This window comes from Bubalus bubalis, chromosome 19 (genome assembly GCF_019923935.1).
Source record: "Bubalus bubalis isolate 160015118507 breed Murrah chromosome 19, NDDB_SH_1, whole genome shotgun sequence".
Taxonomy (NCBI): domain Eukaryota; kingdom Metazoa; phylum Chordata; class Mammalia; order Artiodactyla; family Bovidae; genus Bubalus; species Bubalus bubalis.
Window position 1 is genome coordinate 67,659,618 of NC_059175.1, and position 27,636 is coordinate 67,687,253.

General features: G+C 48.4%; 1 long non-coding RNA gene across 1 annotated transcript; it reads right to left on the bottom strand.

Moving 5' to 3' along the window:
* Positions 1-13,937: 13,937 nt before the first annotated feature.
* Positions 13,938-14,719, bottom strand: LOC123330605. Its single transcript, XR_006546627.2, has 2 exons — positions 14,485-14,719; positions 13,938-14,230 (listed from the first exon to the last, which is right to left on the bottom strand). It is a non-coding gene; the product is annotated as an uncharacterized LOC123330605 (long non-coding RNA).
* Positions 14,720-27,636: the final 12,917 nt, after the last annotated feature.

Sequence of the window (27,636 nt, forward strand, 5' to 3'; positions counted from 1 at the left end):
CCGCAGTGCGCTGTGCTGCGGTTGTTTTATCCTGGGTCTCTCTACCCTCTAACAGGAGGCTCCTCCTGCTTAGAAGTCCATTCTATCACCACCTTCCACAAAGCGCATCACAATCCATTCATAAGACGGGCTCGAATCCATAATGGCTTAACTGACCTCAACACTTGAAGATAATGGATGGGGAACCGTGACTCCTGCCATCAAACTTGGAGGGTGGTGTTAAATGCTTTATGTTCTAATAGCAACCCAGGTATGCATTGCGTGTGTGCTTAAAACCTTTTTTTTTCAGTGTGTGTTTTAGGTTTTCTGCCCCCAAATGGAGGCATGTATATGGACTCACTTAACAGGAATCCTGCAAAATGCAGTGTTATTTGTGAAGTACCTTGTTTCTCATTGCTAAGTAGCAACATGAAAAGAATGGTGTCATTTACTTTATGAAGTGTGTTTAAGTCACAGATCTGAAATTTGAGAAAAGTAAAAGTGCTCCAACAAATTTTAAACTTGACAAATATGATCCATTGTCTTTGAACCAAGTGGTGCTAATTTGGCAAAGAAAAAAAAAAAAAAGGATCCTTATTGTTGCCAGCGTATATGTTTTCAACTCCCTTATCCAAAAGTCTCTCTCATTCTTTTTGAGGGGAATTCCTTTTTCACACTAGGTTTGATGAAACTCCCATTTTTTACAGGACCAGATTGCATGATTTCCTTGTCTAAACATCTCCCCAGGAAAGTGAGGGTCCATGTTGGAAACAGCATGTTTGCCCCACTTTGGTCTGCTGATCAAGCATGGACTGAGCATGTCTGCTCCAGGCTGGGCCCGGCTCTGGGGTGTGGGGGTGGCTGGGGGGCACACCTGGCCAGGTGACCGCCCTGTGCACTGGGATGCTCTGTCCCCCGCACCTCAGGAGCAGAACAGGGAGGAGCAGTGTTGGGGGGTGGGGCAAGGATTTTTACTAGATATTCAGGAACCTGCACGGAGGAGATGAGCTTAGAATTCAGGGATGGACGTTAAAAAAGGATTTTACCAAGAACAGAACCATTAGGGCCAGCGCATCTCCAGGGGAGGAAACAGCTTTGGCCAAGTCACTGGGTATGAAAGTATCGGCTTTCTGAGCAGAGATGAGTAATAGCACGTGGCTGGAGGGAAGGCGGGTAGGGCCAAGTGAAGGAAGACGGAACAAGAGGTGGGTGGTGGGGTGCTTAAGTTACCAAAAACCGGTCTGGGCCCCAAGGATATTGTGTGTTGTCAAGAGTCAGGGAGGAGAAGGGTTTTGTCTAACTTGCTGGACTGGGAAAGGAGGAACTTCTCAGGTGGATTTCTTCTCTCCTCTGCAGGACAGACAAAAGCACGCACAGCATCACGGATGCTTGATGCCGAGCTGCATAGGGCCCTCAGCACACATCAGCTGCACGCAGTGCGCAAAACCCTGCAGAGTCAACAGCGACCCCTACAGCAGCTTCTGAGGAATGCCGGGGGCAGCATGGGGTCATGCAGACTCGCAGCCTTAGGATGTGGCCCCTCACTGAGATGCCTTGGGTGGCAGCTTGAGCTCTAAGAGAGGACCTTTCTTCATGCTTCTCTAAGCTGGGGCAATGAGACTTCCCTTTTGTCCATGATGTAGGAGCATGCCTAAGACCTGACCTACAAGTGGATGCTTAGTATGTGGTAGATGCTATAACATGGAGATCTCGTGTTCACAGGTCCAGAACTTGGTAATTTCTCTCTACTCCTCTGCCACACAGCTGAGCTCTGCTTGGGAGCAGATCTACCTGGTTAACAAAATGCTTGTTTTGTTAACAACAACAAAAAAATAAAACTCCTTGTTTTATTCGAATTTTGCAAAAAAGCCTCCCACTTTGCCTTCATCTGGAATTCACCCCGGTGTTGGGCTGACCTGTTCACTCCTCAGAGCAGAAAGGCACCCGGCAGGGCGTCCAGCTCTGTGCTCATCACTTTCAACGTGTACGGCTGTCACATAAGGAATTCTTCCCCCTTGTCATGCCCATATCCACACTTTCTGTCGTCTTCACGCACCCTTGGAAGCCATCTGGCTGCGGGTTTTGAACTTATGCAGAGAGAATGTTCTTCTCTGACCACTGGCCTTGCTGCCAATGACCCAGGGGACTGCCTCCTGTCCTCACCACTGGTCTGACTGTGTCGAGGGGTGCCTTCTGGGTTTTCTATCTTGTGGGGGCTCCTCAAAAGCATGCTCTGCTTGACTCTGGTTCATTTAGGAATTTGTGGTGGGCTGAGTGTTGGGACTGAACTGAGTGTGGGAATGCATACCCACAGAACTGACTGTCTACATTGTATCAGATTACCACCCCATGGTCTCCATCAACCTGACTTCTTCTCTCCAGATAGGAGTAAGCTTGCAAATAATTTGACTACCAATCTCAGGAATTTCTGCAATATTAATTTAAATGAACATTCATGTACCCAATCTGGAATGGATAGTAGTGTATGTGTCCTCAAGACTTGCTGAATCTGCTTCTCCCAAGATATTTTATCATGAACTTTAAGCCATCCCAATCTCACTCCACTCTGCTTTGAAAGACCAGCCTTAACCCAGACACCAGAAATCTCATAAATGTCCCAGCTTTGCCCCACCCACCTCCAAGACAAGTCCAAGGCCTTCACAGTGAAACGGAGAAGCGCCCCATGGTCCTTCCCACCCCCATGTCCCCTGCCTGCCCTTTGTCCGTGGGAAAACTTCAGGCAAAGAGCAACTGTAATGTGAGTGAGTCAGTTAGTCGTCGCTGACTCTTTTCGACTCCGTGTAGCCCATGTAGCCCAGCAGGCTCCTCTGTCCATGGGATTCTCCAGGCAAGAACACTGGAGTGGGTAACTTCCCTTCTCTAGGGACTCCTCCCCACCCAGGGATCCAGCACGGCTCTCCTGCATTGCAGGCAGATTCTTTACCATCTGAGCCACCAGAGAAGCCTACGATTAAGAGACATTTCCAAGTATAAAGACAGATCAACTTAAAAAGCATCAGCAGATACATGCTTGATTTTATCTTACAATCTATAGACAATACATTAGAATAGGTAAAGAATTCATACACCTTTTCCAAAGGAATACCTGAGACAGAAGCGGCAATAAAGTTATAAATGACAATCGTCAATCAGATGAAATAATTTAGATGAACCTTATCTCTCTTGAAGAGATGGGGACTGGGCAAGTGGTCAGGAAGGAGACACAATGTGCTTTTAACTTTGTATGAAAAATAATGTTCAGTTCCATGTTGCTGAACATAGTTCTGTTTTTGCCAAATAAATCCTCTACTTTGAATTACTGTCCGAATGCTTTATTAAAATTCTGCTTCTGGCAGAAGTGCAGAAACAGAGGAACACAGTCAAAGGAGACCAAATAGCAATTGCTTACTCATTAAGCAAAGTCAAAGACTTGTAATTCCAGAAAATTATTCTGGGCCACATCCTGTGAGCTGTCTTACAGACACTGAAACCCCCACCAAGTGGAGAAATTAACTGCATGATAACCACGCTGCAGCCATGATAGGAGTTGCCACAGTTCTGAGAACTGGCCCCAGAGAAATTGGAGCAAACCAACTCTGGAACTGAAGGTAAGCTGTACCCAAAACAATCAAGATGATGCTGGTCAGACCACTGATGACCAACTTCAAGATGACCGTCAAAGCTGACTGCTGTTTCTGCAGGCAGCCCCCTCACTGCATCTACAAAAGCTCTAGCCTACTTCTTAGATATCATTTACAACTATTATCATGTCTGAGACAGATTTGAGAAGCCAGGTGATATGTGGAAGAGGATATCAGGCACAGAAAATGTGAGCTAAAGCTTTGGGGTTGACCCAGTAGAATCTTGCAAAGGGCCACTGTCTTCAGACTGATGGCCAGTCAAGGCTAAAGTCCTATTTGAGGAAAGTCCTGTGATCCTCACTGGTGTGGGGACAGAAGAGGGAGACTGCCTTCACGGCTGACTTCCAGAAGCCACGCTGCCTTCATTCTGTCGGGCTTTGGACTACGTCTGCTCTTCCCTGCCCCCCGCCCCCACCCGCCAGCATCCAGAATAAAGCAAATTTTCCTTTCCAATAACTTACCGCCTTGTTGGCTTGTGAACTGTGATCAGCCGGACCCCATTTCCAGTTACATAAGTAGAGTCCTCCTGCTCTTTGGTAAGCCACAAACTGAGCCTTGCTCTGCCAAGAGCCTGCACTGGCGGGACTTTCAAGGAGCGGGGGTTCAACTGCACGGATGCTCCAGTGCCCAGCTCCATCTGGTAGCCTCACTGCTCCGGGCTCTATGTTGAAGACGTGTGTCTCCGAGGACCACTAGGGGCTGTAAACATGGTCATTGCATCCTGTCCTGACTGCACTGCTCACCAGCATCGTCATCCTTGACGAAGCTCCCGGTCCTTGGCTATTGTGTTGGTGTGGAGTGCTGAATAACGGCTCCTAGAGTTATCCATCTCCCATCCTTGTTACTTCGCATGGCAAAACAGACTTTGCAGATGTGATAAGGTTAAGGATTTGGGGCGAGAAGATTTTCCTCGATTACCCAGGAGGGCCCTAGTAACCTCAGGTATTCTTATAAGAGGGAGGTTTGCTGGTGAGGGGAACGCAGGCAGAATGAAGGCAGCGTGACTTCCTGGAGTCAGCCATGAAGGCGGTCTCCCTCTTCTGTCCCCATGCCAGTGAGCGCCGCAGGACTTTCCCCAAATAGGACCTTAGCCTTGACTGGCCATCAGTCTGACGACAGTGGCCATTCACAAGACTCTGCTGGGCCAATCCCGAAGCTTTAGCTCACATTTTCCGTGCTTGACACCCTCCTCCACATATCACCTGGTTCCTCAAATGTATCTCAAACATAGCAGCAGTTATAAATGATCTCTGAGGATGCATGGAATCATGGGATTTTATAGCTATATTTTTTCTATCACAAAGTTCTCCTTTCTTGAGAAAATTCTTCACAAAATCCTCTCTAATGAGTCATTTATATACAATCTGATTTTGATCCTATAATTTTTTTTTTTAGTTTTAGAAAAATTTGATAAATTTTCTGAAGATCTAAATTTTTCTAGGCTTGAGTACATTGTGCTAATTACTGAAATTGTTTAATTAAAAAAAGACATTCTCCAAAGCAGGCTTCCAGAATTCTATTTCCCTATGGTGCTGTAAAAAGACCCATCTCCTCTCCTACTCAGTAAGAGAGAAACTTCCCACCATTGTAGGAACAACCAGCATTTTAAAATCTTTACTGAACGCCTGCTTTGGAGTCACTGGGAACGTCTTTCGTCAATACTACAGGCGGCCCTGGGCTGGGTGGCCACCCACCCCCGAAGACGTGCCTCTGGGAAGGGGTGCGGCCCTTATCTTCCCAGGCAAGACAGGCTCCTTCCCTGGGTACCACTTTTCTTCTGATGGTGAGTAGTTCTGAGCCTCCCCCAAGCACAGCGGTCAACAACAGAGACACGGAACACTGAGTGAGCTGGACTGGGACAGCAGGAGGCCAGAGCTGGAGACGGCCCGAGTCTCACCCATCACTGGCTGACCAGGCCGGGGAGGGAGGGCTTGCGGACAGTGTGAGGAGCTGGAGCGGGGGGTGGGGGGCGGGGGGGATGACTGATGCCAAGACAGCGGAGGGACAGCGCGGACTTGGCAGTGGGGAGCAAGGGTGTCCCTTGTGGCCCAGGAGTGCAGGCCCAGGGGCAGGGGGCTCGGGGAATCCCTGGAATGTGTGAACAGGGAACATCCCAAAGCAACCACAGAAGGTCCTCTTGCCTGAAGATTTAGGCACAGCTGGTTGTCGCCACTGCAGAGAATTTAGGTGAGAAATGATGGATGGAGCCAAGGTCCAAAATCCACGAACAGTTTCTGTGTAGGACACCACGTTCCTGACGTACTAAAATGCTTGGGCAAGTGGCGATCATGATAACAATCCTCTACCTTTCCTCCTTTTACAGCCCAAATCTTTCCAAAATACACTGTACAATTTCCTGTTTTACATAGTGCATGCATGCATGCTGAGTCACTTCAGTCATCCGACTCTGTGAGGCCCCGTGAACTGCAGCCCACCAGGCTCCTCTGTGCATGAGATTCTCATGCAAGAATACTAGAGTAGGTTGCCATGCCCTCCTTTAGGGAATCTTCCCTAACCAGGGATCAAACCTGCTTCTCTGATGTGTCCCTGCGTTGGCAGGTGGGTTCTTTACCACTAGTGCCTCCTGGGAAGTCCTACTTTATGCAATCAGTTCAGTTCAGTTCAGTTCAGTCGCTCAGTCGTGTCTGACTCTTTGCAACCCCATGAATTGCAGCAGGCCAGGCTTCCCTGTCCATCACCAACTCCTGGAGTTCACTCAGACTCACATCCATCGAGTCAGTGATGCCATCAAGCCATCTCACCCTCTGTCATCCCCTTTTCCTCCTGCCCCCAATCCCTCCCAGCATCAGAGTCTTCTCCAATGAGTCAACTCTTCGCATGAGGTGGCCAAAGTACTGGAGTTTCAGCTTTAGCATCATTCCTTCCAAAGAAATCCCAGGGCTGATCTCCTTCAGAATGGACTGATTGGATCTCCTTGCAGTCCAAGGGACTCTCAAGAGTCTTCTCCAACACCACAGTTCAAAAGCATCAATTCTTCGGCGCTCAGCCTTCTTCACAGTCCAACTCTCACATCCATACATGACCACTGGAAAAACCATAGCCTTGACTAGATGGACCTTTGCTGGCAAAGTAATGTCCCTGCTTTTGAATATGCTATCTAGGTTGGACATAACTTTCCTTCCAAGGAGTAAGCGTCTTTTAATTTCATGGCTGCAGTCACCATCTGCAGTGATTTTGGAGCCCAGAAAAATAAAGTCTGACACCGTTTCTACTGTTTCCCCATCTATTTCCTGTGAAGTGATGGGACCGGATGCCAGAGTAATTATAATATATGTATAATGTACAGTATATATACTAAGGGCTTCCCCCATGGCTCAGACGGTGAAGAATCCGCCTGCAATGTGGGAGATGCAGGGACACGTCAGAGAAGCAGGTTTGATCCCTGGTTAGGGAAGATTCCCTAAAGGAGGGCATGGCAACCTACTCTAGTATTCTTGCATGAGAATCTCATGCACAGAGGAGCCTGGTGGGCTGCAGTTCACGGGGCCTCACAGAGTCAGATGACTGGGTTGGGAAGATCCCCTGGAGGAGGATATGGCCACCCACTCCTGTATTCTTGCCTAGCGAATCCCTATGGACAGAGGAGCCAGGCGGGCTAGAGTCCATGTGGTCACAAAGAGTCGGACATGACTGAGCTACTGAGCAGAGCACACACAGCACATATATACTATGTGGATATAGTTTATTGGCTGATTCTTTGATATTTGATGACATTGAAGTTCATTAGCTTCGCATTTTAGCTGATCACTTCATTCCAAACATCAGTGATGATAGGAAGCACTGACAGGTAGCTGACTTCACCAGCTACAAGTTGCCCTGCATATTACTTTTATTTTAGGAAAACTCTGATGGAGATAATAAGCCTCTTTAGTTCAGTTCAGTCACTCAGTCGTGTCCGACTCTTTGCGATCCCATGGACTGCAGCACGCCAGGCTTTCCTGTCCATCACCAACTGCCGGAGTTTGCTCAAACTCATGTCCATCGAGTCGGTGATGCCATCCAGCCATCTCATCCTCTGTCGTCCCCTTCTCCTCCTGCCTTCAGTCTTTCTTTTTATTTTTCTTTTCAATCTTTCTTTTCATCATGGTCTTTTCAAATGAGTCAGCTCTTCTTATCAGGTGGCCAAAGAATTGGAGTTTCAGCTTAAGCATCAGTCCTTCCAATGAATATTCAGGACTGATTTCTTTTAGGATGGATTGGTTGGATCTCCTTGCAGTCCAAGGAACTCTCAAGAGTCCCAACACCACAGTTCAAAAGCATCAATTCTTTGCACTCAGCTTTCTTTATAAACCTCTTACAAAGGTTATTTGGTTCATATATTCACAAAGGAGAGGAAGCTGCCTGTACCAGTCATCACTTGCTGGTTAACGACTCACCTCAATCAGGGTTTTGTTTCTTTTCAAAGGTGTCCCTTTCTCTCTCAACCATACTGCACAGCTCTGCCCAGTAGAAGTAAGGAGTGAAAGCCACCTGGTTTCAGCGCATTTGCAGAATTCAGCATTCTTTAAGTCACATGACAATCTCAGGGAGATAGTCGAATGCACTCACAGATCAGGCAGAAATTGTATACTCCCAGAATAAACTGCTGGAGGGTGGGAGAAGATTTATTGGGCTTCAAGAAAAAAAGGGAAAATTACGTTATCAAGTGAAGGTTCGCAACCCACAAAAAATTGGAGAACGCAGGACACGGCCAGCCTCCTCCCCAGGGAGCAGCAGGGCTGGCCGACCCTCCAGATCTCCACGGTCACAGGACCTTGAGAAGGCTTCAGAAGGAGGAAATTCTGGGGGCATTTTTGGGGCCCAGAACTTGGAAAGAGGTTTACCTAAACTCTCCTCCCTGAGGTCTGTGATCATTCCAAAAGTAACAGAAGAAAGTTGTCAAGACAAGGGAACAATTTCAACAGGCACGTCAGTGTTCAGGGTGGACACCATTCGTTGCGAAATCGCAGGGACAGATGTGTGATGGGGAATCCAGAGGACCAGAGCCCTGGAAAACTGCGGGAGGCTGCTGGTTAGCGCACTAATTTCACAGACGAGGAACCCGGAGTCAGCAACAGAGCCAGGGCTGGCGGCCAGGTTTGGGACGGACAGTCCTGCATGCCCCCATCTCGCTGGGCCTGAGGCTCTCAGGCTGGTTCAGTGAGTGGATGGACGAGGCTGGCCTAAGGGAAAGTGACAGGACCCTTGTCCGCTCCATCTGTGTCCTTTCCCTGGGCTGCTCAGAGGTCCACCTTTCTAAGGAGCGGTCTTGCAGCTCAGCACCCTAGCTGTCTGCTCCTCAGCTGAGTGACAGGCAGGCCACCCGATTTAATCAAGAGCTTCCTAGGCAGGGTTCATGGCTTATAAGTGTCAATGTGCTATCTGTCCAGACACATGCATAATAACAGCTTGAACTGTCTTAGAGATGGGACTCCTTAGTGAAGGACTCTCAGGCATCATCACACCACAGAGGAAGCCAATTGATATAGAAGTCAACTGACAAAAGATACAGAATAAAAAATACTATAATATGTACACATGGCTTCCCAGGTGGCTTAGTGGCAAAGAATCCGCCTGCCAGGGCGGGAGCCACAGGAGACCCGGGTTCAATCCCTGAGTCAGGAAGATCCCCTGGAGAAGGGAGTGGCTACCCACGCCAGTATCCTTGCCTGGAGAATTCCATGGACAGAGGCGCCTGACGGGCTACAGTCCACGGGGTTACAAAGAGTCAGACACGACTATGCACACACACCTGCACTCACATATTCACTATACGCTACTTTCTATAGACCCATATAGTGAATCTATTCTGTCCGTGGGAAACATGAGAGACAGTAGTCTATAAATACATAAATATCTTATTAATACATTTATATTTCCTAACCCTATGATGATTCAAGTATATTTTTATAAATATTTTTTTCACTTAGCAACGAGTTCTAAATATAAATATGAATCTAGACCTGCAATATCATAGTTTTTCCCGACGCTTGCAAAGTTCTGCACCTTGATTCAGCCTCGTCCCTGCAGTTGCACAGTTTGGTTAGGGTTTCTCAGGCTTGCCACTGCTGGCATTTGGGGCTGGGTCGTTCTCTGCGGTGGGACTGTCGTGGGTGAGGTGGGACACTGAGCAGATCTCTGGTCTCAGGCCGCTGGATGCCAGTCGCGGCCCTTTGAGTTGTGGCAATTAAAACTGTCTCCAGACACGGCCCAAAATCTGTCAGAGGCAGAATCACCCTGGGCAGAGAACCAGTGATGTATGTATTTTTTTTTCCCCCAGCTCTCATTACACAAAGTTGCCTGAACTTCCTTGTAGCTGTCTTTCCATCTCTATCCAATTCTATCCAGAGGGTAAATTCCTCAATGCTAAATTACTGTCTCAGAGCAGAAACATCCATCCGAGAACTTTAATATCCTTTTGCCAAATTTCTGTCAAAGTATCATTTTTTTTTAAAGTTAAAAACACAACTCTCAGACAAACGCACAGTGAACCTGTGTCAGAGATTTCTTTGTCTCATTTAGTGAGACAACCAGCAGGCTGGGGAGGCTGGTTCAGAAGGAAGTGAAGAAACGGTGCCCAAAGCATTGCAAAAACGCTGGAGAGGGACGTTATTCAATCACGCACACAAGTGAGCTCTAACCTTGGGCTGTAATCCTTTCCAAGGCTACCAGCATCATTCATTGCTTTGTGTGGATGCGGACTCTTCCAAGGCTGTGAAATACTATAAGCATCAGATTCTTGCGTGCTAGGTCAGTTTAGTCGAGTCCTACTCTTTGTGACCCTCGGGACTGCAGCCCTCCAGGCTCCTCTGTCCATGGGATTCTCCAGGCAAGAATACTGGAGTGCGAAAGACTGTTCTATACATCTGTGTCTCTTTTGCTGTGGGAGAGGGAGCGGGGGATGATTTGGGAGAATGGCATTAAAACATGTATAGTATCATATAAGAAATGAATCGCCAGTCCAGGTTCGATGCAGGATACAGGAAGCTTGGGGCTGGTGCACTGGGATGACCCAGAGGGATGGTATGGGGAGGGAGGTGGGAGGGGGGTTCAGGATGGGGAACACATGTACACCTGAGGCGGATGCATGTTAATGTATGGCAAAACCAATACAATATTAAAAAATAAAAATAAAAAAAGAAAAAGAAAACTTTCACCAAAAAAAAAAAAAAGAATACTGGAGTACATTGCCATTTCCTCCTCCAGGGGATCTTCCCCACCTGGGGATAGAACCTGTGTCTTCTGCGGCATTGCAGGTGGATTCTTCACCGCTGAGCCACAGGGGACGCCCCAGTCTACAAGTAATAGTAGGCAAACCAAAGGTACTTACTCCTAGTGAATCAGGTGGGTCCTACCTGGCTACTGGCCATTTCTGATTCTGACTGTTCTTCCCCTGACATTGCCTTCCTGCAGTTTTGTAAAGCATGCTCTCATCTCAGTTGACCCAGCTCCCATAACCATACCCAGCATGAACGGGTATGTTCTCAATCTTTTTTTTTTACTATATTCGATCATGAATATCTCGTTACTTTTCCTCCCATTATTTCACTGCCTTTGAGGCCAAATAGTTTCACGTACTGGCCGTTCATGATCTAATTTATTTGTCTGTTCAGGTGGTCCTTTGTCCATTCTCCTTTTAGAGGAGTCAACTTTTTCTCGTTCATTAGCAATCCATCAGTTATGTGTCTCTTTTAAATGTTAGAGATATGTTTCTAAATGTTCCTTTGCCTTTTTGTTTAGTTTTTCTTTATTGCAGAAATGTCTGTAGGGGCTTCCCTGGTGGTTCAGTGGTAAAGAATCCGCCTGCCAGTGAAGGAGACGCAAGTTCGATCTCTGATCCAGGAAGATCCCACAGGCCTCAGAGCAACTAATCCTGTGTGATGCGACTCTGAGCCTGTCTCCAGAGCAGGGAGCTGTGGCTGCTGAAGCCCGTGCGCCCTGGAGTCTGTGCTCCCCTGCAGTGGAAGCCCACGCCCTGCAACGAGAGAGTAGCCCCTGCTCCATGCAACTAGAGAAAAGCCCTGGCAGAAGCCAAGACCTGCACAGACAAAAATAAAGAAAAAAAAATTATAAAGAGATGTGTGTATAAGTGGATGGATCAGTATCTTTCTTAGATTGAACTCTGGGATTATGTTGAAACAGCCTTTCTTAAACGTGGATAAAATACAGTTATCCTTAGTACCCACTGGCTCTGTGTCTGGATTCAACCAACAGTGGATCAAAAATATTTGGGACAAATAGTCCAGAAAGCTCCTGAAAGCAAAACTTGAATTTGCCACACATGCACTGCAACACTTCACATAGCATTTGGTTGTATTTGCAACGATTTTCATAGACTTTACATTGCATTAAGTAACACAAGTAACCTAGAAATGATTTAAAGTACAGGGGTGTATACGCCTGAGAGAGAACGTGTTAGTCTCTCAGTCGTGTTTGACTCTTTGCAACCCCATGAACTGTAGCCTGCCAGACTCCCCTGTCCATGGAATTCTCCAGGCAAGAATACTGGAGTGGGTTGCATTTCCCTTCTCCAGGGGATCTTCCCCACCCAGGGTCTCCTGCATTGTAGGCACATTCTTTACCTTCTGAGCCACCGGGGGGTGTGCCTAGGTTATATACAAATACTGTGCCAATTTAAATACAAATACTGTGTTGATTTCATATAAAGACTTGAACATCAGTGAAGTTTACTAGCAAGAAAAAATAGCCCAAGAATAAGATCATGGCTCATCTGACTCCGTTTCATAAGGCCTGTCGTAAGTATCGTCATAGGTATTCTCACAATTACCCTCGGAAGGATTTGCGTGGGATGGGGGGTGTCCTGGAACCAGTAACCAAAGGGCGTAGCGGGACAGCTGTATTTATCTGTGCTTTCTTTCAAAACATCTAGCAGTTACTGTTTTATATTTAAATTTGTATTCTACTTACAGTTCATTTTAAAATAGGATGAGAGTTGGAGATATAAGATTTCTTCCCCAAGGAGTTAGCCAGATTTCTTGACTTCAGTTCAGTTCAGTCACTCAGTTGTGTCTGACTCTTTGCGACCTCATGGACTGCAGCACACCAGGCCTCCCTGTCCATCACCAACTCCTGGAGTTCACTCAAACTCATGTCCATCGAGTCCATGATGCCATCTAACCATCTCATCCTCTGCTGTCCCATTCTTGACTCTGGAAACTGTAACAGTTTATTTTTTAAGTCCTATTGCTCATATGTGAAGGCCCGGTACAGGAGGGCCTGTTTCTGGACTGTCTGTTCTGGTCTCTAGATCTGCCTGTGTCTTGGCCCCAGACCATAAAACGTAAATCACTGTTAATATATAATAGACTTCTTTATCTGGCAGAGTAGCTCTCATTTTAAATATCAAAACATTTATTTGCAAATGATAGAGTGTCTACTTGTATAGGATTTAGGTAAGTAAAAGAGCATTCTTTAGTTTTTTTCTAAGGACAGTGATTTTTCATTTTCTTATCAAGCTATTTTCCTATTAAAAAGATATTTTCACTTAGTGAAATTTCTTCCTGTGCAATATAAGGCAATGAACCCTGTCTTAAATATTGTTACCAAAGCTCCCTTCCCTATGCCTTATTGTCTAAGAATGTTTAGGTTCAAGGTCATGGTGTGATCAATCACTCAGTCATGTCTGGCTCTTTGCAACCTTATGAAATGTAGCCTGGCCAGACTCCTCCATCCATGAAATTTTCCAGGCAAGGATACTGGAGTGGGTTGCTATGCCCTCCTCCAGAGGATCTTCTCAACCCAGGGATCGAACACAGATCTCCTGAATTGCAGGCAGGTTCTTTATTGCCTGAGCCACCAAGTTTTAAGATCATGGGGGATGTCCAAAATCTGGCCAAATGAAGGCCCCTGGGCAAAGGAAGGTGTAGACCCTCACACATCCATAATCACACACAGCACGATCAGATTGCACACAACACAGAGTCTGTGCATCTTTGTCTATTACTTATTTGCCTTTACTAATCTCTGAACCAGTTTTTTTTCACACTGGGCTCCTCCCCCTAATTTATCAGAGTGGCTGGAGGAAAGGGCTTTCTGGAGCAGAAGGGTTGGAAGATGCCTGGTTAAATAAATCACGTCGAGCGAATTCCTTCATAGCCAGACTTCTCAGGGCTTTTAATCTGCGAACATCCTGTGACTCTCCGAGAGCATGATGCTCAGCAGCGTTGGCACCTTCTCCAAGCAACAGCCATCAGCACGCCTGTGAACACCAGCTATCTAAGCTCAGCAGCCCAGGCAAAGCTAGTCTCCCGATACCATAATTTTTCAAACAAAACTGTAAAAAAAAAAATGAAATGATATCTCCAAGAGTGAAAATGAAAACAAGTGTAATTAACGATGCTCATTGACAAGAAGGCAACAGGATCCGCTTTATCTTGGAGGCAGCTTCCAGTCTCTGAGCAAGCTCTGTGCATTCTCTGGGCGGCCCCCACTCTCCCCCAAGGGGGCCGGAGGGCAGGAGCTGTCGTCCTTCTCTGCTGAGGTCGTTGACATCCTGCAGCTGTGCGGTGGGGGCCTGCTCAGGAGTCGGCATCTGAACATTACCCAGCAGAGTCCGTCAGTTTTCCTTTGCTGTGTAAAGTCACCAAAAGCTGCTGGAAAGAAAGTGAAAATGTAGTCACTCAGTCATGTCCAACTCTGCAACCTCATGGACTGTAGCCCACCAGGCTCCTCTGTCCATGGGATTCTCCGGGTGAGAATACCAGAGTGGGTTGCCATTTCCTATTCCAGGGGATCTTCCCGACCCAGGGATTGAACCTGGATCTCCTGCATTGCAGGCAGATTCTTTACTGTCTTAGCTCATAATTTTGCAGGTCAGAGGGCCATTCTCTGCTCAGGGTCCCACCTGGGGAAACTGGGCTGTTGGCTAGGCTTCCTTCCTTTCCAGAGACTCAGGGAAGATTATGATTCCAAGTTATGCAGGCTGTTGGTGGAATTCGTTTCCTTACGGCTGTAGGACTGAGGACTCTGGGTCCCAGAAGCCATCCATATTCCCTGCCATCTGAAATGCCCTTCCATCTTCAAAGCCAGCAGCAGAGGGACCCCCTCATGTGAGTCCCCCTGATGCTTCCAATCTCTTTCTTCAGGAAGAACCTTATCCCTTGTATGGGCTCACCTGATTAGGTCATTCTCACCCTGGATAATCTCCAGATCTTGAAGTCAATTTATTTTGACCTGAATCTCATCAACAAGATCCAATCACAGCAGTACCTAGGTTACTGTTCGAGTAACTGGGAGCCTATATGTGTCCACCACAGGGTTGGGGAGCTGTGGTGGGAACCTGGGGCTGTTTCAGAGCTACCTCCATGCTCGTTGGCTTTTATTGGGGGTACCAAGACTTTGGGCTTCCCAGGTGGCTCAGTGGTAAAGAATCCACCTGCTGGTGCAGGAGACGGTGAAGACATGGGCTTGCTCCCTGGGTCAGGAAGATCCCTGGAGAAAGAAATGGCAACCTGCTCTAGTGTTCTTGCCTGGGAAATCCCATGGACAGAGAAGCCCTCGGCTACAGTCTCTGGGGTCACAAAGAGCCAGACACAACTGAGCATGCACACACCTGGATTGCACTGGCTTTAGACGCTTTCTGTGCTGCTGAGATGTCCCATGCGTGACCGGGAAGATAAAAATGAGTCAGGAGAGATTTGGGTGCCTGTGTGTGTGCTGAGCTGTGCCCTACTTTATGTGACCCCAAGGATTGTATCCCACCAGGCTCCTCTGTCCATGGGATTCTCCAGGCAAGAATACTAGAGGTAGTTGTCATGCCCTCCTCTAGGGGATCTTCCCAACCCAGGGATCGAGTCCACGGCCCCAGCACTGGCAGAAAGATTCTTTACCACTGAGCCACATGGAAAGCCTTTGCTCTTGGCTAGGGGTAGTAGAATGCACAGGAAACCCAGAGAGCCGCCCAAGAGGCTGATGCTGACAACCTGGCAGGGTTCTGCCCGTGTCTGGCAAGGTCGCGTTCCCCACAGCTGTTTGGCCCTGTTGTTCTGGGGATGGAAAGAATCTGTGTGGGGGCCCCGAGGTTGCCTTTTCTCTGAACGCTTTAATCACAGTCTATTTTAAGCTTCACTGTTATTTGTGGCTGATGAACATGCTTAATATATTGAGGCTGATGAAATAATTACCAGCCATGGCACTGATGTCCTTTACGCGGTGCTGATGCAATTCACGTTTTGTCTGCCCTCAGTGACGCTTGGAAAGAAAGCACCCACCCCAATCCCCCAACCAGAGACTTGCTAACCTGAGAAGCATCCCATGCTCCAACCTGCTTTTCTCCCCAGGCTATAACCTGATCTCCTCTTTTGAGTTCTGGACCTCAAGTTTGTGAAAGTCACTTGGTAAAGTTTTCACAAAATCTAGCGAGTGAAAGCTTTTAGTCAAACCAGGCTCCATGGGGTTGGTGATCGGCTGGAAGGAGCTCCCCACTTTCAGCCAGCGTAGCGGGGAGAGTGCTGACCCCCGAGGATGCTACAGCACTGTCCCTGCTCCCTTCGCCTTCACACCAAGCTCCTCTCTTCAGGAACCGTCAGCTTCCTCGTCAGCTGGAGGAAGCTGCCGTTTCCCACCTCAGCATGAGACTAGCTGGGCTCCTGTGGGGCAGATGAGACAAGCCCAGCTTCATGGTGTCCTCTGCTCCAGGGCTCCCCATCCTGGCCAGCCCCTCCGCTCTGATGTCATTGGTACGACGAGACTGGAGACTGGGGTCGGGCTCTTCCGCTCAAGCAGGACTCACTAATGTCATGGAGCTGCCTGGTTTTAATTTTCCACCACCTCCCAACTGTCTGTTTAGGAGTGTTGAAAGCCAAGCTCATTCATTCTTTACGCCATTTACTGGTGACCGAAGCGGTTTCACAATCATCTTATGAGGAGGAGAAAGGAATACAGACAGGGAAGAACTGCAGGGTGATGAGAAAGAGGGATTCTAAGCCTGGAAGAGAAATGCAAGATAATAAAAGTGGAATTGAAAACATCAGCCTATACAATCGCCCTGGTGCTGGGCTTGCTTAATGGGGGAATCTAAATTTATCTCGTTGCTGAGAGTCCACCGTGAGAAATACAGTTTAGGGAAACCTGGGGGGCATTCCAGGATTTCTCAACAACTTCATCTAGCAGTTTGAAACATGGGAAGCAGAGTGTGGGGGTGGTTTAAGGGGCTTCAGCCATCCCCTTGCTGCTAAAGAAATGTTCCAGCCGCGGGACAGGCTGTTGGAGTCTGTGCTGAATGGCTTGTAGGACTTGCCCAGTCTTTGCTGACCGAGAAAGCAGAAGTGTTCCTGGACCACCTCTGATGCGGTGTCTTGTTCCGTCCGCAGACTTCTTATTCCAGAGGAGAGGGTACTGTCTCAGCAGTCAGTCACCGCAGGCTCTTCCCTGCTTGTTTACCCTTCAGCTGCCCACGTGGGTATCCCGGGGGCATCTCATCCAGGCAGCCCGAGCACAGCTGGAACCTTGCCCTCTCGGCCGGCAGCTCCCCTCGCCGCAGACCTCACCCCAGGAGGTGTCCGTGGGTCACTTGTGTCCTCAGCGCCAATGACAGGACGGCCTCTCGGCTCCCCCTCTTTTGTCTCTTCTTCTGACCAGGCTGCTTCTCCTCCCCGCCCCCGAAACCCCAGAATCTCTGCTGTCCTTCTTGCCCTCTGAGACCTGGTGTCCTCACAGGTGTCCACGGAGGAAGCTTGAAACTTAAATAATATCATGTTACGCCCCTGCTCATAGGCCTGCAATGGCTCCCCATGATGCTTGAAAGGAAACTTAAATATTCCGATAGAGGGTGGGCCTGCGTGCTTGGGCACTTATATCTTCCTACTCCTGCCTGCTGAGAGCACAGGTTCCCTTTCTGTTCACAGGCTGGTGTGGGTCCCATCCCACCTGCGGACGTTTCCAGGTCCCATCCCCCCACCTGAAGCTACTTCCTCCAGATCACCCCGAGGACGCAGGTGTCTGTTCAAGTGTTTCCTGTCCAGGGAGGCTCCTTCCCACCACTGACTGTGTGTGTGGGGGGGAGCCTACAGGGGCCCCCAGGGAAGGCGGCATCTAGTCTGGTACAGGTGGTCCTGCAGAGGTTTGGTGAGAAAATGGTAAGTAACTTCCCTGATGTGTGTGTCTGTGCTCGCTCAGTCATGTCCAACTCTTTGAGACCCCATGGACTGTATCCCCCCAGGCTCCTCTGCCCATGGGATTCTCCAGGCAACAACACTGGAGTGGGTTGCCATGCCCTCCTCCAGGGGATCTTCCCGACCCAAGGACCAAACACGTGTGTTCTTCATTGGCAGGCAGAGTCTTTAGCACTAGCACCACCTGGGAAGGCTTTTCACTTCCCTGATACAGTCAGGAAGTTTAACCACTCAAGCCTGAACTCAGGTAAGTTTTCATTCCCCAGTACCCATGCACGCAAGAGATCCTGGAGCTGTGTTGTCAAGTGTGGTTGCCACTGGCCACGTTTGGCTATTGAAACATAAACTTAAATCAATTAACATAAAATACAATTTCCACTCATCTTCTTGGGCTTCTCTGGTGGCTCAGATGGTAAAGAATCTGCCTGCAATGCAGGAGGAGACCTGGGTTTGATCTCTGGGTTGGGAAGATTCCCTGGAGAAGTAAAAGGCAACACACTCCAGTATTCTTGTCTGGAGAATCCCATGGACAGAAGAGCCTGGCGGGCGACAGTCCATGGGGGTCACAAGGAGTCAGACAGGACTGAGCGACAAACACACACACACACACACACACACATACACACACACAGGTAAATATTCAGTTCCTCCACCACACTTTGCACATTTCAGACACTCTGTAGTCACATGTGGCTAGTGGTTGCCTATTCTGGACTAAACGGTTTTGTTCCTCCCTGCACCACCCGCTCCCACCATTCACATGTTGAAGTCCTAACCCACTGGGATGGTATTTTGAGATGATTATGTAGGTCATGAGGGTGGGGCCCCTGTGATGGGATTAGTGTCCTTGTAAGAGGAAGAAGAGAATTCCTCTTCAAGAAGTTCAGAGTCTACCAGGGAAGGACAGATGGGTGGATGCCATCTAATTATCCCTGAGAGATGTTGGCACAGGTGCTGAGGACTTGAGCTGTGCCCAAATCCTGAGGACACAAGGGTCACAGAGATCCCGCCCTTGCTGACTCTGAGCCAAGTTTTCAAGAATGAGCAGGAGCCGTCGGGTAAGACTGAGTGTGGAAACAAGGGGCTGACACTACCGAGTGTCCTGGAAGCAAATGGAAACAGTGAGGACCTCAGGAGGGCGTGCAAAGCCCTGACTTCTGTGTCTGCTGCCTCTCGTCCTCTCCCCACTTCCTTAAAGGCAAAGAGCAGGATGCTTTCGTTCTTTGGCGAGATCAACGCATTCAGATGGTTCCTGACTTACGATGGATGGTTTGATCTATGATTTTTTTGATTGTGTGATGGCACAAAATGTCTCTATGTTCAATAGGAACCATACTTTGCACTTGGATGTCTTCCCTGCTGGTGATCTGTATCGCAGCACTCTCTTGTGATGCTGGTCAGTGGCTGTGAATCATAGCTGCCAGTTGGCCTCAAAATCATGACGCTCAACAATTGATACACGGACAGCCATCCTGTGCCCAGATAACTTCCAGCACTCAATAATTACCTGAGACAGTCCACACTTTATTACAAACTAGCCTTTGCATTAGATGATTTTTCACAACCATCTTTTAACATACATGATCTGCTCACATTTAAGGTAGGCTAGGCTAAGCTGTGTTTGGTAGGGAGGAGAAGTGGGGGACAGAGGATGAGATGATTGGATGGCATCACCGATTGTATGGACACGAGTCTGAGCAAGCTCTGGGAGATAGTGAAGGACAGGGAAGCCTGGTGCGCTGTAGTCCATGGAGTGGCAAAGAGTCGGACAAGACGGAAACAGCCCAGCACACATGTGAGTGGGGTGGCAAGCGGGTGGGAGCCATCTGAATGTAGGTGCTTCTTGGAAGCTGCTGAAGAAGGAGGAAGGGGCATGACAGCTCAGAGACACTGAAGCTGGTCTCCCGGAGAACAGGCTCTGTACCCAGCTCCCAGAGGGGTCCGTGCTGCCCACAGGGAAACCAGGGCAATGAGCAGGCTTGTGCAGAGCAGAGGGCTTCTCCTTGCCCAGTCTGTGGGCAGCTTTCCCAGCCCTGTGGGAGCGGCTCTGCTGCCACTCCGTGTTGGGCTGGAGACGATACGGCAGCTGGGCTTCGTGGGGAGGAAATGTTGGCAGTGACACCAACTTTAAATTGATATTAATGTCAGGGTTGCTTTTTATAGTTTCCCTGAAGGATTTAGCAACAATAGACAAGAAGGCAAGCTTCGTGGTACCTGAACTCGAATCAAGCTTGCATTTTTCGAAGCGTATTTAATTTGGTTTTGGCACAGAGTCCCTGTTTTCTTGGTTTTACATCATTATGAGGTTGCATGGATACACTCTAACAAAACATCATCTATAATCAAATGAGGCTCACAGAAGAACAAAATGCATGCCAATTCCGACTAATCTTCGCCTTTATGGGAATAGCTATTTGCTATCAATGATTAGCCAAACATCTGTGTCAACACTTCCTGAGCTGGAGATAGAGACATTGTTAATCACCACATTTACTGTGATATTTCTAGCTCCATAGAGGAGAAAATGCTCCTCACAAATAAGTGTCTCAACTAACCTCTTGGGAGTAAAATCTATTCTCCTAATTACTTATGGTAATTAAAAGACAGACATTTGCATGGGATGCATATACGTGTGTGTGTGTGTGTGTGTGTGTCTGTGTGTTGAGCAAATAGATTTTGTTTTGTTTCACACTAAACTTTCTAAGAAAATGACCTCTAGTCACTCTTACGGGGTCATTTTAGGGAGAAAGACATTTTCTTTTCCCCACTGCACAGAGGCAAATGGTCTCAACTACACCTCTAACCCAGGCATCACTCAGCGTTTTCTGGGTTGAAAAGAGTGCTCTTTGAGGATGGTTTGTGGGATTAAGGATGACAAAAATTCCAACAATTGAATTCATTGTACAGCAGTCGACATCTGCACTTCATCTCTCCACAGATATGCAGCAGCTCTCAGCGTTTGCTGCGAGGAGTGTGTTTCTCCTGGTGATCACAAACACAGCTGCCAGACAAAGCTTCCCACCGAAGCTTAAGCCTGGGACTGTGAGGGTGGGGGGCACTGTGTGAACCATAGCTGGGGCAGATGGTTGCTCAGTCGCTAAAGTTGTGTCCGACTCCGCGATCCCATGGACTGCAGCACGCCAGGCTTACCTGTCCTGCACTATCTCCTGGAGTTTGCTCAGACTCATGTCCCTTGAGCTGGTGATGTTATCCAGCCATCTCATCCTTCTGCCCTCAGTCTTTCCCATCATCAGGGTCTTTCCCAGTGAGTTAGTTCTTCACATCAGGTGGCCAAAGTATTGGAGCTTCAGCTTCAGCCTCAGTCCTTCCAATGGATATTCAGGGTTGATTTCTTTTAGGATTGACTGGTTTGATCTTGCAATCCGAGGGACTCTCAAGAGTCTGGGGGCTGCCTTTTTGTGCATGGCTTCACCTCTTGCGGAGGCTGTACTCTGCCGGTGATCTATGTATCCATGTGCGACATCCTGTCCATGTGTGTGATCTGTTCTGTCCACTGTGACATCCGTTACTGTCATCCATGCAGACTTGACACTGCAGGAAGGTGTGGCGAGAGATCTGTCCACCTGGGCAGCTGGACAACTTTCTCAAATTTAGAAGCAGTCACAGGTGGAGGTGATGGAAAGGCAGGACGTGCTGCCTGGCTTCGTGGGTGAGCCTGATGTCTCTCCTGTTTTCTGCACCAGAGAATTCCATGCCAAGGGGGGCGATTTCTAAGCCATCTGCATCGACTGAAAGTGCCCATTGATGTGGATTTAGCAGCTGTCTGTTTTGTCAGCTGCACCCTCTGCAGGCCTGGGAGGCCTCCCCAACCCTCCGAGGAGGTCAACGTGAAAACTTTGAGTCATCGGATCAACTCTCTTTAAACCTAGAGACAAATTCCTGGAGTTTAATAAAATGAAGTTTTAAATAAAATTGGTTTTTCCTCTTAAATGTCTGTCCCTATTGAATTTGGCTTCCTCTTAAGACCCTGAACTGTGGTGTGGGAGAGAAGGGGATGGAGAGAGAGGAGCCCTTGCCATTCCAGCCCCCAAGTCCAGTGGGTCTTTTAAATTAACAGTACCAATTGGACGGAATCCAGTTTCAGATTTGACCTCACTCTGGACAAGCAGTCTTGTTTCTTCAAGTCTGCCTTTTTGTTCGTAAAAGTTCACCTATGAGGCACTTTGTGTGTGTGTGTGTGTGTGTGTGTGTGCGCGTGTGTGTTAGTCTCTCAGTCGTCTCTGACTCTTTTCGACCCCATAGAGCATAGCCTGCCAGGCTCTTCTGTCTACGGGATTCTCCAGGCAAGAATGCTGGAGTAGGTTGCCATTTCTTTCTCCGGGGGATCTTTCCAACCCAGGGATTGAACCTGGGTCTCCTGCATTGCAGGCAGATTCTTTACCACTGAGCCACCTGGGAAACCCCACGAGGCCCATTATCATGCAGCAAAACCAGTGAAAGCCACTGGAATACATCTCGGCAGTCTGTGGAAGGCTTGCAAGTCTCTTCCCAAACCGGTTCTTCCTGCTTGGGAGAATTCACTTAGACTGAAATCATCTTATTTCCAACTGGGGTTGCCATCAGCTCCTGCCATCTCAGGGTCAGAGAGCTCTTAGCCCAGCTCTCTGGGTTTTCCCCCCTTGGGTTCGTTAAAAATGCTTAGGTTTTTCTGATTTCTCATATTTAACCAGGAAAACCATTCCCTTTACTGAGAAACTGAAAACTGACAGCAGAGGTGACTGGTTTCTATTTTATTTCAAATTTGATGAATCTGGAAGCCAGGAAACACGTCTGAGTAACCCCCGGCCTCTTGCGTGGACGACTGTCCACTGCAGCACGAGGGGCCTAAGTGCCTGCATCCCTGCCTTGGAACAAGTGCGAAGCAGAAACTCGGCTCAGCGTCTCACGGAAGCAGATGTGTGAGTCGGCAACAAAGTGACAAGGGGACAGGAGCACGGCGGGACAGGACGCTCAGGTGCTCGAACAGGTTTCTCTGGGACGGACTCCCTGGGACGGACGCGCTTGGCGTCTTTCTCAATGATGTTATCACCCGTCGCACCAGCCCCGCTGGTGGGACTCCTGTCCCCAGCTGTATTTGTGACTTCACTGGACGGTCACTGGGCAGCAGCCCTTCCCCATGTCTCTGTGGGAAGGACGGGGCACCTATGCCCTGCGTCAAAGTGCCCCCCTCACTGCCTCGTACCACCCACCTCCACTTTACCTGCGTTCTCACAAGGTGAACCGCAGACGCCTGCATCTAGCATTCTTTTGGAATACAGACTTGTTATTGCTTTGAAATTCTTTCTTTGGAAAATGCTATTTATGGCTAACAAACTGGTGGGCATAAGAAAACACAGTATTTTTAAAAAATTAGTTTATTGATTTAATTGGAGGCTAATTGCTTTACAACACTGTGGTGGGTTTTGCCATACACTGGCATGAATCAGCCACGGGTGTACACGTGTCCCCATCCTGAACCCCCCTCCCGCCTCCCTCCCCATCCCATCCCTCAGGGTCATCCCAGTGCACCAGCCCCGAGCACCCTGTCTCATGCATTGAACCTGGACTGATGATCTGTTTCACTTATGGTAATATACATGTTTCAGGGCTATTCTCTCAAATCATCCTTACCCTCGCCTTCTCCCATACAGTCCAAAAGTCTGTTAAAGAACAAACTTTACATCTGTGTCTCTTTTGCTGTCTCACATATAGGGTCATCATTACCATCTTTCTAAATTCCATGTATATGTGTTAATATACTATATTAGTGTTTTTCTTTGACTTACTTCACTCTGTATAATGGGCTCCAGTTTCATCCACCTCATTAGAACTGATTCAAATGCATTCTTTTTAATAGCTGAGTAATATTCCATTGTGTATATGTACCACAGCTTTCTTATCCATTTGTCTGCCGATGGACATCTAGGTTGCTTCCATGTCCTGGCTATTCTAAACAGTGCTGAGATGAACATTGGAGTACACGTGTCTCTTTCAATTCTGGTTTCCTCGGTGAAAACACAGTATTCTTTCTTGCCGAACATGTGGGTTCATTTCAATTTGTGGCAGGAATGTAAATTACTCGCTTTTGAATGAACTGAGATGGCCCTGCCATTTTTAAAGGTGAGGAAATTTTCATTAGGACTCAGTTTGCTATGACAGAAACATAAAATAAGAGTTTATTCACTTGAGTGTCAAAAAAGAATTCAGTTACTTTGGGAGATTATATTTAAAACCTTGGGACTTTGGAGAAGCCTTGGGTGAGCTGGTTGAGGTCAGGTGCCTGCCTAGGAGGGGTGTGTTTGAGCTGATGGCTGAGAAATGAAGGAATGAAGAGGTGGAGGGGGTGAGGTGGGTATCCGAGGGGGGCGAAGAGCGCTCATTGTGTCTGTGTCCACTGTGCACACACCCTGATGTCTGTCAGCATCCGCTCAGGAGTCAGCCTGAGGGATCCTGGCCAGTCCTCCAGTCCCACATGCCACCATCGTGTACCTGCTACAGTGATACTGTGGTCCCACATGGTCTGCAGGGTCCCAGGGATATTTAGCTGCTTCTGTTCTAGGCATCCTCAGGCTGCCCAGGTGGCAACGGGTTAAAGAACCTGCCTTCCGATGCAGGAGATGCAAGAGAATGCAGGTTCCATGCCTCGGTTGGGAAGATCCCCTGGAGAATGAAATGACAACCCACTCTAATATTCTTTCCTGGAGAATCCCATGGACGGAGGAGCCTGGAGGGCTGCAGTCCACGAGTCACAAAGAGTCAGACATGACTGACGATGGAGCACACAGCAAACAGCAAACAGCTCCTGGACGCCCTCACCCTGGCGATGCCCGAGGGCCCAGACCCGGCCCGCTCTCACCCACGTGCTGCAATGCAGCATGTGGCCCATTCTCTGTGCTCACTGCTCGCATCTCTGCTTCTCCTCTGGGCTGAGCTGTGAAGCCTCCGTCTCTGGGTGCCCTTGCATCTGCTACAGAGAGTAGCACATAGTAGGTGCTTGGCAGACCTCAGCTAAGGGGATGGAAGGAATCCCCACGGGATGCCACATCGTTGAGTCTCAAGCCGTCACGTGGTGGAGAGATGTGAGCACACTTATCCCAGAGAAAACCTCGTCGAGATGAGGAACTCAGCATCTCATTAATCCCTTCTTGAAAATAACCAAGTATTTTAAAACGCACTGATTTTCCCAACCATTTCCTTTTATTAGGCTCTTCTTCTGAGACAGAAACATGACTCATTCTTCTGGACAGAAGCGATCCATCCCTTCCTCTGCTGATTTTTGTCCCCCACCCCCCAAGGGCACTGGCTTCTTTTCATCTCGTGTCTGCTTTCCTCCCCAAGTACAGGACCACTTGCATCTGCTCACTCGGCCTCTCCCTGTGATTTTCCTCTTTCTCTTCCACCCAGTCCTCTCCCTCTCCCCTCCCACACCCACAAACACTCACATCCCTCTCCCCTGCACTTAGGCCAGCTCCACACTCTCAGGCTAGCACTCCCCCGTTGCAGCTGGAGAGAGCCGGCTCATAGTTTGGGAGAGTAGGTCACCGTGGCTTGTCTATACAGCTGGGCTTCTGGCAGGGCCCCGGAACCACTAATCCCACCCCTTATGGTGGAGCCCATAGTTTAGGCTCATATCCATTTTCCAGGCATGCTCACCATCCTAGAAACATGACGCATTCACAATCAAGCCCAAACACTAGTCACCTAGCCCTGTAACCCAGCACCCACTTCCAAATGTCTTCCTGAAGGTTCTGTAACCCTGGTGGGGGCCCTGGACTCATTGAAAAGACCCTTATAGGTGGCGGGAGTGGCTGCCTTGTAACCATGGTAACCAGTGATGATGAGGTCTGGGGACTCAAGCTTGGCTGAGTGCAGGGAGCTATTCTTGGGATGATGGGTAGTGCCTGCCACTTCGGGGCAGAGGAGCCTGGCATGCTGGCCTCTGTCTGGCCACAGCTTGTGATGGCACTAGACACACCTAATATGGAATTTGATGGGTGAAACAGGACCTGGAGACTGGGTCCAAACCCGAAGAATGTCCAGGGCGTGCCAGAAGGGAGTTGGGGATTAGGTAATAGGGAGGGGAAGGGGCTAGTCCAGGACTGGACTCTCTGTCCATCTGTGGTCACCAACAGTCATGGTTGGCAGAGGTCGGTGCGGAGGCAAGGCCAGAGCCGTCAAATAACATCTCTACTTGAACACAGACCACATAGGCGTGGGGTGTCAGAGCAGAAACTGACTTTCAAGCTAGTCTAGGATTCACGTGGTCAACCAGTTGCCCAAGGTCACAGAGAATGGGATCTGTCTCCAAGATCCCTTCCTTTCAAGCAGCCTTTTTCCTACTTTTAAAAAATATTTATTTATTTGGCCCCACCTGGTTTTACTTGTGGCACTCTGGTTCTTTTTTTTATCTTATTTTTTTAATTTTGGCACACGGGATATTTAGCTGTGGCACGTGGAATCTAGTTCCCCAACCAGGGACTGACCCCGGGCCCCCTGCTCTGGGAGGGCAGAGTCTCAGCCACTGGACAACCAGGGAACTCCTCCTGTTGTTTCTTTTGTTGCCACAGTGCAGGCAGGTGAGCCTGATGCAAGGGCCCTGCTGGCTGCTCCTCTGCACACTTCACAGCTGCCCTGCATCAGTCTCGGCTGGGGCTGGGGCACGGTTTTGTGGTTGTTGGAAACTTTACATTCCAGGGTCCCTTAGAAGAAAAGAACAACTCATTTGCAGCACCTGAGCACAGTGAACAGGCGATTAGCCAAACACTCTTGTGTCTGAGCAGATGTGTGCGGGAGGATCTGCTCAATGCTCCTGGGGCCCCCTCCATTGTCTCCCCAGTCTGTCAGCTCAGAAGCTGCCCTGTTCTTTTCCTAGTGCATCTGCATGGCTCTCTAGGTTAGCCCAGGGGTGGAAACCTGGTCATCTAGGAAATGCTGAGTCTTTCCTGAGGGTTTCTGAGCAGGAATTCCCCAGGTTGGAGGCTGAACCACAGGAGCCAAGGGCACTCTGGGTGCCAGGTTTCCTGCCCTTCGGAGGAGCAGGCTGGGCTCGCAGTGGCCCAGTGAGAGAGCAAGGATGAGGTCCTGAAACTGAGGAAGCGGGGCAGCATTTATATCTGGGGATTAATGCCCTCTGGGGTTCAGAATCACCACACCACTTTCAGAGGTTGACTGTTAGACTCTTGCTTGGATTCCATTGATCAATTAATTGATGCTTATGATCATTCAAATTTGGTGGTGTTTCTTGCCACCAAAGGAGTTCTATTTAACTAAGAGATTTCAATTCTAGACTCTAAGTACTCATTAAAGAGAACTCTCTTCATAGCATGGAAATAAACCCAACAGAAGTCAACTTCCTTGTTTTAGGTATAAAAGTGGCAGATCCCAGGCTTGGGGCAGAGAAAATATAAGATGAACTTGGGACATATTATTATGTCAGAAAACAAGAAAAAATGGTGATAAAATGAGATGGATCCTTGGTACAAGGACACAGAGCAGATGCCACAGGAAGGCGGTCTCAGCAGAAACGTCTGGGTCAGTTTTCACTCTAACATCATTGAGGATGGAAATGAGTTTTTGCAAAAATCCCTGTGTCCATGTCAATAATAATAGTTGTTGTTTAGTTTCTAAGCCTTGTCTGACTCTTTGAAACCCCATGGACTGTAGCATGCCAGGCTCCTCTCTCCATGGAATTCTCCAGACAAGAATACTACAGGGCTATGTCCTTCTCCAGGGGCATCTTCCAGATCCAGGAATCAAACCTATATTTCCTTCTTGGCAGGTAGATTCTTTACCACTGAGCTACCAGGGAAACACCCAACAATAAATCGATACACAAAATAAGTAGAGGGGAAGGATGAGCTCTCAACTACTGTGGCATGAGCGTT